The sequence below is a fragment of the Onychostoma macrolepis genome, chromosome 09, assembly GCF_012432095.1.
Source record: "Onychostoma macrolepis isolate SWU-2019 chromosome 09, ASM1243209v1, whole genome shotgun sequence".
NCBI classification, from domain to species: domain Eukaryota; kingdom Metazoa; phylum Chordata; class Actinopteri; order Cypriniformes; family Cyprinidae; genus Onychostoma; species Onychostoma macrolepis.
The window spans coordinates 35,311,975-35,331,513 of NC_081163.1; the positions used below are offsets into that span (position 1 = coordinate 35,311,975).

The 19,539-nt window shown below is 37.8% G+C and overlaps 1 protein-coding gene across 4 annotated transcripts in view; it reads left to right on the plus strand.

Annotated features, from left to right (window-relative positions):
* The window catches only part of thsd7ba (thrombospondin, type I, domain containing 7Ba), a 250,151-nt gene that overhangs the window by 42,297 nt on the left and 188,315 nt on the right, over positions 1-19,539 (plus strand). The window lies entirely within an intron of this gene.

Genomic DNA, 19,539 nt, shown 5'->3' on the forward strand with positions numbered 1-19,539 from the left:
ACCCTTGCACAAAAGACATGTGAATGACAGAACAAGATCCTGCCCCGTGATTACTGCCATCTTGAAGTATCCATGCCTGAGGCACACCTTGCAAACACATCTGTGAAAAGCACTTGGTAAAATAGAATATATTTAAATCAAAGGAATATTGAACAGGCCGTATCCTTTGGAGTGTTTCCTTTAAATATGTATTTTTCATTCAGGCCTCATAATGAAAACAGTTCAGCAATGTGATTTGGTCAAATATATTTGGATGAAAGATGGAAAATCCTTTCTTCTCTGTTAAAAGGAAAGACTCATTCTACACTAGTGGCGCTTTAAGTCTTGAAAATATTGGGCTGAATGAGACTGTGATGCATTTGAAGTATCCTGCCTTCTCTCTTTCAGGGCAGGTTTCATTCTCTGCTGAATCTAAGAGATCGATTTCAAAGCAAAGCTATGAAAATGCTAATGCTGTGAAACCTACAGGAGATGAATCCTTAAAATCATTCCAATAATACCATCAGCTAAATCGAAGACAAATAGAAAATGAAACGTAGACTTGACTATGTTAAGTCGACATGTGATTTGACTTAATGCCACAACTCAGGTTGCTCAGCTCAAAATGAAATCCTAATATAAATGTTTCATTTACTTGATTTAAGCGTTGCACTCAGTCCAAGGTCCTCGGATGCACTAGAAATGATGCAACAGGGGAATTGTTTATTAGTTTTTGAAAGTTCTCAGAGAGCAGGTTGTGAATTTGAGCACCTATGCTCCTGAAGCTGCGTATCCTGTGGATATGTCTTTGCAAATAAATGAGTTCTTTTCCTGGAATTGGGATGTTTAAGGCTAATTGTATTTTATTTAATCTCTAGTAATGGGTTGAAGACAAAACACGTGCTATTGTATCAACCAACACTGATTTACATGATGGTGAAAATATACAATCTAGAAACGACATTTAAATGAAATTAATTATCTATTATTACAATTATTTACTCCAATTAGTTACATACGTCAACGTTTGCTGTAAATGACCCTGTATGAAGATAATCTAAATGTATTAAATTATTGTGGCAAAAGAAAGTACTGAATAGACCTTAAAAAAAATAGAACAGTAAACGTCAATTTAGAAGTCAATGTTTTTTATTGTTGTTAATGTTTTATTGCCAGTCCTAATAATGATTATAACAAACTGCTCCCTTGCTTTACTCGTCAGGAAATAGGATTTCTCCATTGTAGTGATCAAACTAAGTCTGTGTTACTAGATTTCTACTAAACGTTTAGCTTTCTCCTCAAGTGTACATTCGAGATAAAACAAACAAAGGAGAGATGGTTTTCTGATGAGAGCAGCGAGAGGTTTGTCATCAAGTTTTCTAAGACAATTCAGATCTCAAACAGTATTTTCAACGACACTTCAAACAATCAAACAATGGAGCCCTTCTGTCTTGTGTGTTTCGCTCCGGCTCTGCCGTGGGAAATGAAAACCCACGGTACTCTGTGTTGTAATCAAACAACAAACATTCGCAAAAATACATTTGTGTGTTTATGGAATTGTGAAATTTCCTGAAGAGACCATAAAACTCCTTCATTTCTCATTAAACTGCAGTCTTTAAACATCCTTGAAAACTTTGACACACTGACATGAAGAGGTACGTTTACCGAGGTGAATATATTCATTGTCATTTACTCAGTTCTCATTCTTATGTGGAACACCAGAGAGCCGATTAATGATTTCAGCTCTGTGTTGATACTGAGTTCATGGACTAGTGATGTATAGAAATGTGTTTCTCAGAAGACACATTGACTACGGTACTGCTGCTGATCATTCCCACGTCTCTGTTTTCTTACTGGATGTATTGTTTAGCATGTGCTAGGAAGCAAACGGGATTACAATGGTGCAGTGGACTCAAAGTCTAGGAGTTAAAAAGTTGGAGCTGTGGTGCAATGGTTAACATATAAATTGTGGTGCTAATACAGGAAATGCAGGTTTGAATCTGGTCTGTTTCTTTGGTAATTTTGTCACTCTATCTGTAAAATAAAGCAGTCCTTTTTTTAGATAGACTTTCAAGAAAAGCACTTCGTCTAGCTTTAAGCCCATATTCAATATGTCTGCTTGCACCGCCTTCTGATTAATGACTCTGTCGTCAAATTACAGCCTGTGTTCAAGGGTGTCGTACTAAAACAAGCACCCGATGACCTCTGTCTATACTGGTGAAGGTAGTAAAAACTGGTCATCTTGGTTTAAAAGATGGTCACTAACACACCATCACCTCCAGTGAAGACAAGGTGATTTTAACCTTGTCCATTGGGGAGTGGTGTGCAGGACGCAGAGGATTGTCTAAATGTAAATAAGTGAAGCGTCTCGAAACAAGTTTTCCTGAAGCTTAGCTGTAATGGATAACTGCACCCGGTCAGTAATTACTCACTGTCTCTTCTCCATGGTGTTTTCATTACTCCCCTTATGATCTGTCAGCGTCGACATGAAGAGTCTTTGGATATCTCCCTTTGTTGTGCTCGACAGAGCCACCTTGTAAATTTCCGCAAACTTTCCAACACCTCATTCTGCTCACTCTCAGTGACTGGCCAAGTGACTGATTGAGGTTCAGGAACTTGCTTTATAATTGGAATGAATGAGATGAATACACACACAGTCTCTCCAATACATCAGATTTACATTTTATTACAAAATTATTTTATTATTAAAAAAAATAAAAAATAAAACATTAAATCAACATTTATGTATTTATTTGATTGCACATACCGGTATATTTTTTTTCTCCATAATCATATGCATGCTCCTGCATATTTTTAAAATCAGCTGGAGATCCTTAGATGTACTTGAATAGTTGTCAAGAAAATACAATGATTAACTGGCACTTCCATATTTGTCTCATTATCAGTGGCATTGAGAGTTTTAGGTGTTTTGGACATTGGACAATATTGCTAGACCAGCATTAAACCTTCATAAACCAGCCAGGATCAGCAATCAATTCATACTGCACTTGGATGAACTTGGTGGAGGCGTTTTAATTCTTGATTTGGTGATTTATTGACTTATTTGTATATAAAACTGCAGTTAATATATATCAGTTCAATAACTGTCGATATCGTTATATGCTGTCAGTGATATGGTATTTATGAGATGCATCATTCAATACAGATGCATCATATGAGATGGATGATTTATTAAACAGGTAAACATTTGCTTTAGCCTTGAGGCATTTGTTAGCCCTGCTGTATCTCTCTGCTCAATTCTTCATTTTTAAAATTCAAAATCTAAAAGTTACTATTCATATTCTGTGTATACATAGAAGTAAAATTTTGTCATGAATGTTCAGATTTAAGAACAAGGATAGACTCCTTTAATCTGCGCTCTATTTGTCACTCCATCATTGCAACTGTAGAAACATGGTGGATGTGCGAGAGGCGGCGATTACGAGAGAGAAGTAGGCCAGGAGAAAACTGAGTGCATGACACATGTAAACAGCAGTGAAATGTGTTTAAATACAATTCTCTGTGGAGCCAGGTTTACATTCGCCAAATACCGATGATGTCTTATTTCCTACCCCTCCGCTCCGAGAGAGCGCTGTTAAGTGCTTGGTTTGCGTGCAGGTGCTAAAATCACACAAAATCCCACTCGCTGTTTTCTCAGAGGATAATTAATGGTACTTTGAGAGCCACATCTAATAATTCAAGGTTAGCAAAAGTCCAAGGGTTATGATTTAATGAGAACATGTTGGATAGAACAATGTTTTGCCACCACTATGCGAGGAAGCTGCTGATGAACTAATGAAGTTGTCATACTTTACAGGAACTATGGCAATTAATAGTTGCTATGTCACCATCAACTGACGTCTATTAATGTGTTGAGGAGGATTTCCAGTGAATTACATTTTCATAGTTTATAAGGACCTGAATTACTTGTATTCTGGGTCTTTCTTATAGATTAATTCATTCATTTATTTAAATGCCTGCTGGGCGTCCTGTGCATTTAATTTTTTTGCTGGTTCTTTTTTCTCACAGGTGAAGCTTCCATGATTTACAGTCTCATTACAAGATGTCACATAAAATGAGACATGATGCTCAATCATATGTATGAGTCAAATTAATCGCCAAATTAAATAGTATCCTGTAGCTTGCATTTATAATTTGATTAGAAGTAACTGCCTTTCTCGGCCCTGGTCCTAAACTAGGCTTTCTTTTTGTCCTGTAAAGTACACCCCCACCCATGGTAAAATGAATTTATGGCTATTATATATCCTCCAACCTTTCACCCCTGGGTTTCCCTCCATAAAATATCATGGGGAAAAAAGTGTGAATAGTGCCAGAAGGAGCCACTTAACAGTAGATTGTATGGAAATTAAGCAATGAAGGAATAAACACTGTTAATTAAAGCCTGAGAAATTGAGAAGTGTAAATGTTAAATTATGGCATGCAACAAGCCAGAGCAGGCAGCACCTGAGGTGCTAGTGTATTTTTAGGCCTGCTTCTATATTTGCAAACATACTACAGCAAAGTAACACGATCAGTTTTACCAGGGATGAACTGCTGAACATTCGGCAGAACACACCACAAAATCTTTTACCGGATTTAGATTATTAGGACGTTTTGCTGAACGTTGTAGTCGGCGGAGCAGCGGCGCTGTTCAGATGCTTCAGGACGCGCAGACGGGGGAAGCGAGCCGCCGAGCTCGTGAAGCTCAGACAGTGCGAATTTCGGATACCGTTGCCTAGCATCCATCTGGCGAATCTCCGCTCTCTACCCAACAAAACGGACAAACTCCTTCTGCTCTCCCGGACAAATAAGGATTTTTCAAACTCTGCTGCTCTGTGTTTCACGGAAACCTGGCTAAATGACGCCATTCCGGACAGCTCGCTACATCTGCTGGGCTTTCAGCTGTTTAGAGCAGATCGCGACGCAGAATCAACGGGGAAATCGCGCGGTGGAGGGACATGCTTTTACATCAACGAAAGGTGGTGTACAGATGTAACTGTGTTAAAGAAGATGTGCTGTCCAGATGTAGAAGCTCTCTTCATTAACTGTAAGCCATTTTGCTCGTTCATTCTCATGAGTGTTACATTCCTCCGCAAGCCACGTGAGCTTAGCTTTACAGAAACTGGCTGATCAAATCACAGTGACAGAACAACAGCATCCAGACACTGTTTTAATCATTCTCGGGGACTTTGATAAAGCAAATCTCTCACGAGAACTGCCAAAATACAGACAGCACATCACATGTCCCACCAGAGACAGTAATATACTGGATCACTGTTACACAGCAATAAAAGATGAATATCACTGTCCCACGGGCAGCTTTGGGGATCTCTGATCACTGTTTAGTTCATCTCATACCAACTGACAGGCAGAAACTGAAATCAGCTAAACCTGTATTAACGACTGTAAAAAGATGGACTAATGAAGCAGAGCGAGATTTACAAGCCTGTTTCCACCTCACTGATTGGACTGTTTTTGAAGCTGCTGCCACCGATCTGGACGAGCTCACAGAGACTGTAACATCATATATCAGTTTCTGTGAGGACCTGCGCATTCCTACCAGGTGTAGCATTTGGACCAATCAGACTCACAATTTTGCATTGGATTTAACAAATTAATTAGTTATGAGATTAACAAATAGCCACAGACCCCTTACCCAAAACACATACTGGGTGCCAGTATGTCTGTCAATGACTTCAGGTCCCCGGTTCCATGGCAATCCATCAGATGACACTAGTTTTATTGCTCAAAGGAATGCAAGCAGAGCAACTCTCACTACCTTTTTCCTATAGGAAAGACATTATGCCGTAAAAATGGACTCTTCTTTAATGAATTCATAGAAAAACCTTTCTTTGAATGAACACACATATCTTCAGGTCATTGTGTATATTATTACTGTTCTTGTATATGTTCTTGTGTATTGTATACTGCTTTATGCATGCTTATGATAGATAACTTGTTAATATCATTTTAACTCATACCATGTTTGGTCTCTATCGATTTGTCTTCGGATGATCTAATTGAGAGTGAATATTACATGTTGATACCTATGCAACAGTAATTAGTGTCCTAAGAATCTTTAATAGTTTGTAAATCAACTTCCAATCCAACCCCTTTGCAAATTACCATGCTCTCAGATAAAGGGTCATAAAACCCCCCAGTATTTCCAAACTCCTGCTTGGAAATTCAGCCTTTCTCATTGGTCAAGCCCATCCTGAGAGGCGTGACTCTTCTCAGACCTTAAAGGGCTCACGCACAATTCCACCTGCTCTCTTCTGCAAAAGCCCTTCTGCTGAATCTCCGGATTGCTGCCCATGTGGAGAGCCTGAGCCGGTACCGGCATGCCCGGTGGGCTCCAACATATCCCAGTCTGCGGTTCTTATCAGATACTGAGAAGATGAGGATGTGAGCTAGAACGCTTCTGGACCCTTAAGTTTTTGTGCCAGGCCTTGCAACCTTGACTTTCCATTCAACCAAAGGTCCTCGGACCTCAGATGATCTCTTTCTTAGCTCTTTTTCACTTTCTACCAGGGAAGGAACTCCCAATCACCACCGAGCCAGAATAACATCTTTTGGAATTCATCACTCTTCAACCTGGAAGAACGTGATCGCGAGTCCAAAACCTTGAAACCATCAAGACTTTTCATCCGAGACTGCATTCTGGACACTCGCCAACAACCAAGGAAGTGCAAGTATGGCACATCTAACTTAACTAAACAGAGGTTTAGTATAAGCTGTAGACTCCGTTATAAACGGCGCTGATGGTTTTACTCAGGTGGTTAACTGACTCTTTCCATAACCGCATTCTGTTTTCTCTAATGGCTTCATTCATCCACTTTAGCTCCCTTTTGTATATACGCTTGAGTGTATGTTTGTTTGTTTGTTTAGATTAGTTATGTGTGTTAGTGTTTAGTTAATAAAAGTTGTGTGCACAAATTACATGAGTTTCTGGTTCTGCCTTGCAAATTAATGTCCCTTTACGATTTTTGATCCTTACTACATGCTCTAATGCATTAATACTTAGGAAAGTATTTTCTGTGGCCACAAAAATATCCTTTCTTAGAGTTAATATGAACTTACACTGAATGTTCGCTGGACGAACAGATCAGTTGATGGCAATTTAATTCTGCTACAGTTATTACTGTCAGCCGATGTAAATAATTGTAATTAATCATAATTAATTGTAATTATTTATATACATTTCCCTTTTGAGCTGATTTGCTACACAGGTCTCATTTAACCTACAACAATGACAAAACATGGTTCACTGTAGGGGTGTGCAGCGAAGCCAGTATTTGTATCTGTATTTGTATCTGTTACGATCACAAAATTAGTCGTATCTGTATCTGTATTCGGATAAAACCGGAAGTAGGCGGAGCTTGAACCAGAACTTCGTACAGATACACTTGATAAGACCGTTATTATGTTCATGGTATTACAGCTTATGTTTTTTTGTAGTTATCACTGAACAAATATGCTGTGTTTAACTAAGATAATTATTTTTTATGATTATAACATTTATTTAAATATCTTCTAACAGTCGGAGCCGATACCCTTGTATTGTATAGGCAGTGCTTCGAGATGCAGTGCGGTTGTGCTTCGGGCAACGTGAGTTCGGGTCCCAGCTTGGGGACATTTCGTGATCCGATAAATAAATATTTAAATATCTTCTAATTAAAACAGTAAGGGTTCCTACGCAGTTTAGAAATATGGAAATTGATTTAAGTAATTTTCAGGAAGTGCATGGAAGGCAACTGCAACACTGCTATTTTGTTTGTGCTTATTTCATTCATAGTAGGCTATTTTAAACATATTTACTTCACACACTTCTTACTGCGTTGTAATTTTAGAGGTTTATGTAAAACAACATGATTTCCTTTGGCTCACCGGTTCCTGCGCAGTTTAAAAAGTATTTTACTTAAGTAATTTGCAGGTTTGGAAAAGTATAGGCTATGGAAAAAGGAAACAGAGTATGGAAAAATATTTTTTTTCCCTGGCTCACCTGTGAATCTAGCAAACACGTGCTGCAGCCTCAGCCAAATATTCGGGCAGAATTATTCGTTATCCGTTATTCGTTTTAAAAGCCATTATCAGTGCCTTTCCGAATAAGGTATTCAGCTTCGGGCACACCCCTACTTCACTGCAAAACTCAGACAGCTCCATCAGGCCAAAGAAGATGCTCGCAGGAATGGGGACAGATTGTTGTATAAACAAGCCAAATACAGACTGGAAAAGGAGATCAGAGTGGAAAAGAGGAATTATTCTGAAAGCTAAGGAACCAATTCTCTTCCAGTGATCCTGCTTCAGTGCGGAAAGGTCTGAAAGACATCAGACATCACAAGACACCATCCACCAGCACTGTGGAGAATCAACAACTGGCAGACGATCTGAATGAGTTTTATTGCAGGTTTGAAAAAACACCATTCACACCTCCTGCAACCCCCCTCTCCCCCCTCCTGCACTCCAGATCAGTGAAGATGATGTGCGCCAGGTCTTAAGAAAGAACAAGAGAAGGAAGGCACCAGGCACAGACGGTGTGACACCAGCCTGTCTGAAATCCTGCGCTGACCAGCTGGCCCCCATCTTCACACAGATCTTCAACAGATCACTGGAGCAGTGCGAAGTCCCTTCCTGCTTCAAACGCTCCACCATCATCCCCGTCCCAAAGGAACCCAAAATTACAGGACTAAATGACTACAGACCTGTGGCTCTAACGTCTGTGGTCATGAAGTCATTTGAAAGACTGGTTTTGGCTTATCTGAAGGACATCACTGGACCCTTACTGGATCCCATGCAGTTTGCCTACAGAGCAAACAGGTCTGTGGATGATGCAGTCAACATGGGACTGCACTACATCCTGCAACATCTAGACAGACCAGGGACTTATGTGAGGATCCTGTTTGCAGAATTCAGCTCCGCTTTTAACACAATCATCCCATCACTCCTCAGCCCAAATTAACTCAGCTATCCGTCCCCACCTCCGTCTGTCAGTAGATCAACAGCTTCCAGCAAATTCTCATCCAGTACCCGTACAATCAGCACTGGTGCCCCCCAGGGTTGCGTCCTCTCCCCACTGCTCTTCTCCCTCTACACGAACGACTGCACATCTAAGACCCCTCTGTCAAGCTCCTGAAGTTTTCAGATGACACCACAGTCATCGGCCTCATTCAGGACGGTGATGAGTCTGCTTACAGACAGGAGGTTAAGGAGGTGGCTGTCTGGTGCAGTCTTAACAACCTGCAGCTCAACACGCTCAAAACTGTGGAGATGATCGTGGACTTCAGAAGAAACTCCCCTGCTCTCCCCCCACTCACCATCATGAACAGCACTGTGACTGCAGTGCAGTGCAGGACCTGAAGTGGGACAGTCACATTGAGTCCATTGTGAAAAAGGCCCAGCAGAGGTTGTACTTCCTTCACCAGCTGAGGAAGCTTAACCTACCACAGGAGCTGCTGAAACAATTCTACTCCGCCATCATCGAATCCGTCCTCTGCACTTCAATAACTGTCTGGTTCAGCTCAGCTACCAAATCTGACCTCAGAAGACTACAGAGGTTAGTCCGGACTGCTGAGCGAATCATTGGTACAACCCTCCCCACTCTCCAAGAACTGTACTCATCCAGAGTGAACAAAAGGGCTGGCAAAATCACTCTGGACCCCTCACATCCAGCACACTCCCTCTTTGAATTGCTGCCGTCTGGTCGACGCTACAGAGCTCTGAGCACCAGAACGACCAGCACAGGAATAGTTTGTTCCCTCAGGCAATCCATCTCATGAACACTTGACAATAAACGTGGAACACACAACACTCTTATTTACATTTCAGATTTGCACATATCATACCTGTACATACATAATTGTCTATATCATATATTGTGTTTTTGCTATTTTGTACATTGTCTATTTTGTATATTTGTATATTATTCTTTTTATTGTCTGTGTCCTGTCGCTGTGATTCTGTTGCACTGTGGAGCTTCTGTCACCATAACAAATTCCTCGTATGTATAAACATACCTGCCAATAAAGCTCATTCTCATAAAGTGACAGATTTTTTGTAACATTATTTAAGTCTTTACTCTTTCAATGAAATGCTGTTTTTCCTATTCATTCAATTTTCTATTCATCAAAGAATCCTAAAGCAATGAGTCACATCACAGTGTTTCTTAGCCACCAAATCAGCATACTAAAATTATTTCTGAAGTATTATGCTACACTGAAAGCCACTGAAAAAGCTGAAAATTCACAGGAATTTGCCATCTCAAGAATAAATTACATACAAATATTTTCAGATAGAAACAATATTGATTTTTACTGTATTTTGGTCAAATAAATGCAGTTTTTGTGAGCATAACAGACTTTTTTTTTTTTTTTTTTAAATATTAAAAAAAATCTTAAATGATATACATTAAATGGTTGTTTTAAGGCTGTTTATCACAGACTAAACATGGATCACAATTATATGGCTTATTCTACACTGGCTCTTATTTTGTAAGAAAATTAAATTCTGTATTGTTTGTTTTGCATTATTAGTCTGATGAATGACAGCATTATCATTGTAATTTGGGAAAAAAACTTGTTTTGAACGCTGAGCACTGACTTTATATTCAAAGCCGCTGTACTGATCAAAGATAAATTCAATTCTCCCTGATGGTATTCAGTGACTGTGCAAAAGTCAACAGCTTTGTGATTTAATATCCCAATGAATGATAAGCTATTTATCGCAATCACAGCAGAGAATTCTTTAATTAGGAAGATTTGCTTATACACTTTGGCTTTGATAAAGAAAATTCAGTCTCTTTTCTCTAGCTCTTAAGATATGAAATCTTTTTAGACGTCAGTTCATTTGGTTATTCAGAATATCCAAGAGCAGTGATTCCCAACCACATGTACTTAAGCTGGTCCCGGGGGTGCTTGGAAAGATTTTGATTTGCTTTGGTAAACCTGTAAGTCTTGCAAATTCTCATTAAATTTGTACAAATGATGGTGTAATCGCTCTTGGGTGATATTTTGATACTTGTTGAGCTTCAATGCTTTTAAATTACACCTTACAAAGAGTACAAATGACTTCACTTCTGTTAAGCGTCCCATCTGCTTCTGATTTATGAATAAATTCATTGGTAATTCTTTCTCAGAGAGTGTTTCTATCATAGACAAAACAGACAGAAAGGAGCTCAGGTGTTTTATTAAAGGTACTTGCGAAGTCTGTTTATCACCCACGGTGTATTTTTTTTATTTTTATGAATCATTGTGATGGTGGCCAGTTTAACCATGTTAATGAGAATGTTAAATAATTTCACAAGTTTAAAAGGAGCGCTTTTCAGGTTTGGTGTCAGTGAAGAAGACTTTTAGATGTTTTTACGCTTCACAACTTTTTCCTGCCTTTGCTGTCTTGCCAGCTTGCATCCTCTATTTAAATGTCTTCATCTCAGTGTAGGTGTGTCAAACGCAGACGCAGGGAGTCGTTATGACTCACAAATGAAGGAAGGAGTGATATGAGGCACAGCCGGAGGTCTGTGGATTGCAGCATCTGCTTAAAACGCAGAGACGTGAAGAAACAGACGCTATTAGGTGTTTGCAGGGAAGAGGGGTCTTTAGTCAGTATTACAGAAAAACGGTTTCCCTGGCCATTGTGCTGTTATTACAATTGCTTTTACCCTCAGAAAGTGAGAGGCTGACTATAAAGTGAGTGCAGAGGTGAACATTACTGTGGTTGATGTTACACATTAACTAGATTCATTGAGTGTGATTAATTCTCCTTATTGATTGGTCGGTTTAATCAGGGTTTTGATGTTAATCTAGCTGTATTTAAGTGTAAATCGTGTGGAATCTGCACCTTTGCTGCTGCCCCAATTTTAGATGGGGGGACAGTGATCCACCACAGTCTTCTTGATCTATATATTGAGTGACGTTCATTAAACTCTTTAAGATGCATTTACAGTGTTGATCATTTAACGGCATCTGTGTTAGTTGAGTGCATATGTAGTTTGCACTACACTCTCAGAAATAAAGGTACATAAGCTGTCACTGGGGCGGTACCTTTTCAAAAGGTACACTTTTGTTCCTATTAATTTCAAATATGTACACTTTAAGTACTAATATGTATCTTTAAGGTACCAAAATGGACCTTTTAGGTACAAACATGTGCCCCAGTGACAGCTTTTGTACCTTTATTTCTGAGAGTGTACCAGTTGTTTGATTATATTTTTTCATAATTTAATTCTCTCATTCTGAGTTCTTTAAAGCAGTGGTTCTCAACTCTTTAAGAGCCAGATTTAAAGTGATAGTTCACCAAAAATGAAAATTTCTTTATTTACTCACCCTCATCTCATCTTAAACTTGTATGACTTTCTTTCCTTCTGTGGAACATAAAATATAATTTTTTAATGGTCTCATTCTTTTATTTATTTATTTATTTTTATTTTTTGTACATATCCCATACGAACCCACGGTGACGCGGATGTCACAAACACTGGTGATTATCTGGAAAGGTCTTTCAACTCAGGAAGTCCCTAAGTGACATATAATGAACACCCAGGTTCAGTCATGTGACAATTTGTGCATTTTTGTTGCCATGGCAACATTTCCAAAATGGTGTCCTGTCTGGTTAGCACGTTACAGTGTCAGCAATTTTTAAAAACGCTTGTTTTTGTTACAAAAGGTATGTTTCAACCCATGCAACAATTCTAATGTTTTAATAACATATCCTAGATTACTCTTAACCTGATTTTAATACATTTCTTGAACAATGTAAGGTTTTATCCTTTATTTATAATCTCAGCTTTAGGGAATCAAATCGTAGAAATTCAATTTTGATCTGATTAATTGATATTAATCAAAAATGTATAATTTATACCTTATTAACGACTCGACCAGCGAGTATTAATACAGTATATTTTAGCAATTCTGTTTATCTCGTGGATACGATAATAATACAGTATTTGTTGGGAAATTTATGAGCAACAGGTAACACGATCTTTGGCAAATAATTTAAGATTTGAAAATCACGGCACCAGACTATTCATTAAAAATGAATCGAGAGTTTATTTACTATTCTAGGATACAATACAAAACACATACACGCACATACACACACATACACCCGTTATGGCAAGATGAAAGCAGTTTGAAGAAAGTTTAAGCTATTCTCTTTCCTGAGAATAAAGACGACCTAGAGACGTCACAAACAGAAGACTCGACTATTGTTATCTTTAAAGATTCATTCAATTCAACTCCGCAAAAGAGATTGTTTGTTTGTTTACTTGCTTGGAGTTGAAGTTGAAGGCTGTTCTTCTTGAGGGAAACCCAGACTTTCTTTTGCTGATGTGTCGTGGTCGTGTGACGTCACTTGGGAGTCCTCCTTTTGGATTGGTGGCTTCCTGGCGGCACGAATGGCAAGGCTTTGCAAGTTACTTTGGTCAGACGTGGACAGAGTGTCCTTTGAGATGTCCTTTGAGATGTCCTTTGAGATGATCAGCTAGATGTTAAGTCTGAGGTGAGACCAAAGTTTCCAAGCAGCCAAGTATCCCAGCTCAAGCTTTCTTCCGCCTCTCTGTTTTTTTTTTCCGCACCTAGCATGCAAAGCTGGGTGTCTGTTTTTATCGGACAGATGTGAGCCCATCCTATTCACTGTCTGATCCAATCACATTGTCTCTGTAGGGCGGAGCCCCGCCCAGCACGACTGCTTTTCGTGCATACATTATGTTAATGTTTCTTTCATCATGTGAGGAACATTTCTTAATAACTTCTTATAAAAGTATTCATCATTCATACAAGACTGAAAATCGACATATAGTTCTGTTCAACTTCTGGCATTTGAGAAAAGCTTTAACCCAATACTAGACAAGGCTATATATATTCAAAAAGGCAGTTATAAAGCAAAGATCAAACTAAAACACACCATGCATAACATAAAAACCAAGCATATATATATAGATAGAAGACACCAAACCTGAGGTATTTGTCATATCGAATACCTATAATTTTACCTACTAAACGGGTCAAGTCATAGATTACAATATCCTAAATTCTAATAACCACAGCAAGATTAGAAAAACATAAAATACCACATTCATATATATATATATATATATATATTGTCTCTTGAGTATATTTATTTAATAGCAGCAGTCTTTTCTTGATTGTCCTTTTAAAGATCCTCTGTGTAACTAGAGTTTCTTTGTTGTACGAGAAAAGAGGCGCGCATCCTCTTGGAATGCAGCGAAGAAAAGTCGTTATGAGGTCACCAGGATGACCGTGCTGTAGGTTTGTTGAGGTCTGGTCAACATATATCTGTCTTTCCTTGTTGATACCATCATTGAATTATGGTCAAAAGCAGTCAGGGGATTCAGGGAGGGTCTGTGCTGGAGCATGTCCAGATCCCACGTGCTTTGTACTGTCTGTTTATTCGACTTTATTTATGGTAAACTGGTCAGGAACAACATTGAAGATTCTGTTCTTCAAAGGATGGCCAGATGTTCTCCTCCCAGCTTCACGGGTCTCATGAGATGATAAGGAGAACAGGCAGGAAGCTAGTCAGATACTTTGGGCGTTGTGTTGGTTATTTGTAAAATTTTACGATGCTACGATGGAGGGAGGAACTCAGGAATGTTCTGAGTTAAGATTATGCGTGTGCGTTCTTTTCGACCAGGTTCTACAACAAATTGATATAAAACAAGTTACAAAGATATCGTGGTGACATATATGTCACATCAGGCTATTAACTTTATAAAAGTAGGTGGGATTTTGATGTGATGTATTTGTCACACTAAGAAACATGGTAATGAGATTCAATTATTTCAGTGTAATATATTTTCTGCTGCTCATTTCAAAGCATATTTTAACAAATCTACGTGCATGTTTAACATGTTGACCTCCAGTGTGAGGTAGTTATTTATTTTTATTCAGTTGTGAAAAAAAATAAAAATAAATGTAAAAATTAATTTCTGGTTAAACCATATACCTGAAAAGGTAGAATTTTGATATGTTACAAAAGAGTTGTTGTAAAATTTAAGGGTCACAGTTATGTGTTTTTGAAATGTTGTGGCAAAGCAAATAAAATGCAAAAACTATATTACGTCTGAAAAAAGGTTTTTGTTTTATCTTCCCAGAAAAGTAATCATTTTGATATATGTTGTGGAAAAGCAAATAAACAGAAAAAAACTGTTATTTCAGGAAAAATAAAATAAAATGTATTTTTTTCAATTGAGAAATAAACGCCCAATGTAACATATATGTAACATGAAAAATTCATCATAAACGCCTAATGTCATATATATGTCACATTACAGATCTTTCACAAGGAGGGGATGTATTTCAAAAACAACTGCAGAAACATGTTATAAGTGGTCCATTTGGTCTGTTTTATATGCCCCATAATTTTCCGATATGGAGAAATTAGTCTGGGTTCTTATGGGATATGATAGTCATAAGTGGTAAGAAAAATTGCTTGGTTACTGACATTCCTCAAAATATCTTCTTTCGTGTTCTGCAGAAGAAAGACATGTATTCAGGTTTGAAACAACACTTGGGTGAGTAAATAATGGCAACATTTTTCCCTTTTTGGGGAGCTATCCATTTAAAATTGGACTTGCAGTGGTGACCCATCATTGTACCAATATTGTTTATTGTACAAAAATAAATGGCCAGTCAGTGAAATCAAATAATAGAAAACAGATTTGCACACTGTTATTCTCCCTTTATTCAAAAAAAGTTAAATGTAGCAACGTTTCGGTCAAAGACCTTCATCAGGCAAACACATGCCAGTCAGTCAGTGAAATCATTCATTATAACTTCTTCATATTTCCACGAACTGCATAGGCCCAAAAATATGCTATATTATTGACATATGAAGTTTGATAGTTTTGTAAATATCAGGAGTGTGATTTACCTAAACCCATATTAAAGAAAGACTATACATTCCTTCTTCCTTTTTAAAAGTGATTGCATATTAATTTATATATTTATACACATTTATTTTGATATAAAAGTGATTTGATGTTTATCAAAACTATGCATGCACATTAAGATTTTATTGTTGCACAATAACATTTTATCACTTGTATCGTTTACCTTGCTATCCACAGCCCACCAGCGGAGATCCAGTTCTCTAAATGATAGTTTCCTAAAGAAAAAAGTATTTGAAGTTCTTGAAGAACTTAAAGAGGTTCTCATGAGGCATCAAGCAGTAAAACCCATATTGGTTTTGGAATATTTATTTTAAGAGTATGTATTTGAAGGCAATTAAAATTCACTCTCATCTATGAATTCATGTAATAATAGTATGCTCTCTCCATTAGCATTCTCATTCATCTCAGTGACCGTTTTCAGGACTTGCTGCCTCTGTACATGGGCTCGCAGAACTTTTTTAGCCAATCAGCTGACTTATTTCTCAGGAGCTGTAGAACAATGACTTCAAGATATGCTTACAGTGGCTGGCTGATGGCACCATGAGAACATGCACTTTTTTACACTTTATTTTATTTATTTATGTTTTGAAAGAAACTTTTATTCGGCAGGGTTGCAGTTGAGCAATAGCGACAGTAAAGATGACTATAAAGACATTACAGAAGATTTCTATTTCAAATAAATGATGTTCTTTTGAACTTTCTATTAAAAAAAAATGTATCATGGTTTCCAAAAAAAATAAAAATGTTAAGCAGCACAACTGTTTTCAACATTGATAATAAGAAATGTTTCTCAAGCACCAGGGGCTAACAAGGGGTAACACAGCCAGACTATGTAGTCTTTGTCCTGGATCAGTTTTGTTCCACTCTTCTTTACAATATGTACTATGAGGCTAAGAGGTGTCACTGTAGTTTCTGAGCTAAAACCTAGTTTTTTTTGCACATAAAGCAACACTCTGGTAATGGATGATAGAGCATGTGTCATGTGGTCTCTTTCAGCTGTCTTGTTAATTTGCTGAGTCGGAGTGTAAATCACGACTGGGCAATACCCAGCACGTCCGACCGCCTCTGCGTTTTATCTCTTGGCTTTTGTCAAACAGGCGCCGGGACATGTCCTACTTGCAAATGGCAAGTTGAAGCCTCCTAAGGCATGGGAGAAGGTTCCAATTATAGCACAGCATATTTTTCTTTGGCAAAGAAGGCTGAAAGAGCAGATGGGTATCAAACAACAGTGACAGGAGTACAAGGGGGTTATCACAAACCTTGCCAATTACCGCGTTACCCACCAATACAAGAAACAATGGGCAGATCAAAGAGCCTCTTATGACTCATAGCAGTTGTTGTTTGCAAAACTCTGAACTGGAAACCAATGCTGCTGTAATGTACGACATGATTTTCTTTTTTCCAGACTAGATGCATCATGGGTAAACCGAAGGCATTTTTTACACAAAGAGATGTCAAATGCTTTTTCTTCTGAACCCTTTTCCTCTTTTAGTTGCTTGCTCTAAATTGGCCAAAATATGGCGATTTTATATAGAGGCCATGAAAACATGCATGTAGTGTTTGTGTTAGGGAGCAGTTTTGGACTCTTTAGAGACATTGTGCATTATTCTCCACTGGTGCGCTGCCATATTTAGAAGCCTTTAGTTTTCTCTACTAGAACAGACAGCTTTTGTCCCACTCAGCCTTTATGCTTGAAAGTGGTATTCCAGGAAAATCATTTTGTAAAATGTATTGAACTAACTCTAGTCATGGAAAAATGCAATACTTGTGGAGGAAATTTTCAAATTATGTTGGAAGCCCTTAATGATTGTGACGCCAATGATGCATTCTCACTTTTTAGGTATCCAGTCTCTCTTTAATGGGTCAAACAATAACTGATGACCCTAAAAATTATAATTCTGTCATCATAAAACTTGTCCTCATGCCATTTCAGACCTGTTTGGTGAATGCAAAAGATGTTAGGATAAGTGGATGGTGAGTTGCACTATTGCATATTTCGAATATCTGGTTTTGATTTGAGGCAAACTGAAACCCAATCAAATTATATATTCAAAAATTCATTTGACAGCTTTCAATTTCTGTCAGTATATTAGCTATTTTGTTACACTTTACCGTAAGGTTCCATCCATTAATGTTAGTTAACGCATTGGATATTATCAACTAACAATGAACTATATTCTTGCAGCATTTATTAATTTTTCTTGATGTTTGATTTCTACAGTATGCATACATGTTTAACATCTCAGGTTTTATAAATTAACTGATGTATTCTGAATGAACATTAATTAATAGTGAGCAATTGTATTTTAATACTGCAAATTCAGTGTTATTTTCTGGTGCTTTGTGACACGGTGGATATATTGGCTAACAGCTTAGTTTTACTCATAGATTAAATAGGCTTTTTCAAATTAATTGCTTACACAGATGTTTCTGTTTTAAATGTTTTAATGTTCTGTTTTGATTTCGGTTTAAAATTCAATGAAAGTATTCTTTGTGGACATAATAATATCCTAATAATTTCACACTGAACCTCCAAATGCATGTGGAAACAACATAAAGACAGTATTTTCAATGTCTGTAAAATACCATCTTTTTACTAAGTAGTACTATGAATGAAGGCTATTTATTTTCAATTTCTAGGATAAAATGATAGCCATTCAACAGTATAATTGAAAGCCAGGCATAAACTGCAAGTTATAATTTTTTTATTTATCATTTATTATCTATTAATTAAAGTGGGGAACATTTGGTATCAATATTTTTACGTGAAGATCGATCCTCTCGATACAACATCAGTATTGCAAATATTGTTACTTACAGCAAGTATAAAAAATGCAGAAATTAACACATTGTTTTTCCCCAGCCCTGGTAATACCTCAATTAATTTTTTATGTATTAAGTCATAATTAATCACACATTGAACCATACTGTACACTGAAACTGAAAATGCTTCTCAGTGGTGTATAAGTTCATAGCTTAATGCGCATCTAATGTACAATGAATTTAATGCACGTCCTGTCGAGCTAATGGACAGCAGTGCTGCTCGTCGAAAAATCTTTTGTGCAGTCAGTTCCATTAAAAATAAATATACCTCACATGCAAATGTCACCCCTTGTGCACTTGCGGCTTAGATATTCCTGTAAGTGTAATTCATGTAGTAATTTACAATTTCAATAGACACAAATACAGCAGTGCTTTAAAAAAAAACACCTAAAAGATGATTCCAGTGCACTAAAATTGGACATTTTGGAACGATTCAATCCACATTCATTTGGATTTCCTCATTGTGAAAAGGCAGAGTTGATTCCTTAACAATCAAAAATGAAGAAAACAAACCTCCGTTCCAAAGTCAATGTTGAAAGCATCACAAGGCATTGTGGAGGAACTGCCTAGAAGCATAAAAAGAGAGTGTGGCAGCGAAAAGACACTTATGGATGCAGACAAGCAGTGAAAAGGGACCAAAACAATAGTGTTGCACTTCAATGAAGGGCTACCGAGCGTGTGCCACGGCAGCGAGGAACCAGGATTGAGATGAAAATGAGGAAAAAGAACATGAAGGGGGAAGAAAAGATGCGTGCGAGCGTGCAGAGAAAGAGAGAGAGCGATTGTTTGGAAGGGGAGGGGGTTACTTGAGAGGAGCAGGGCTGGCTAAATAG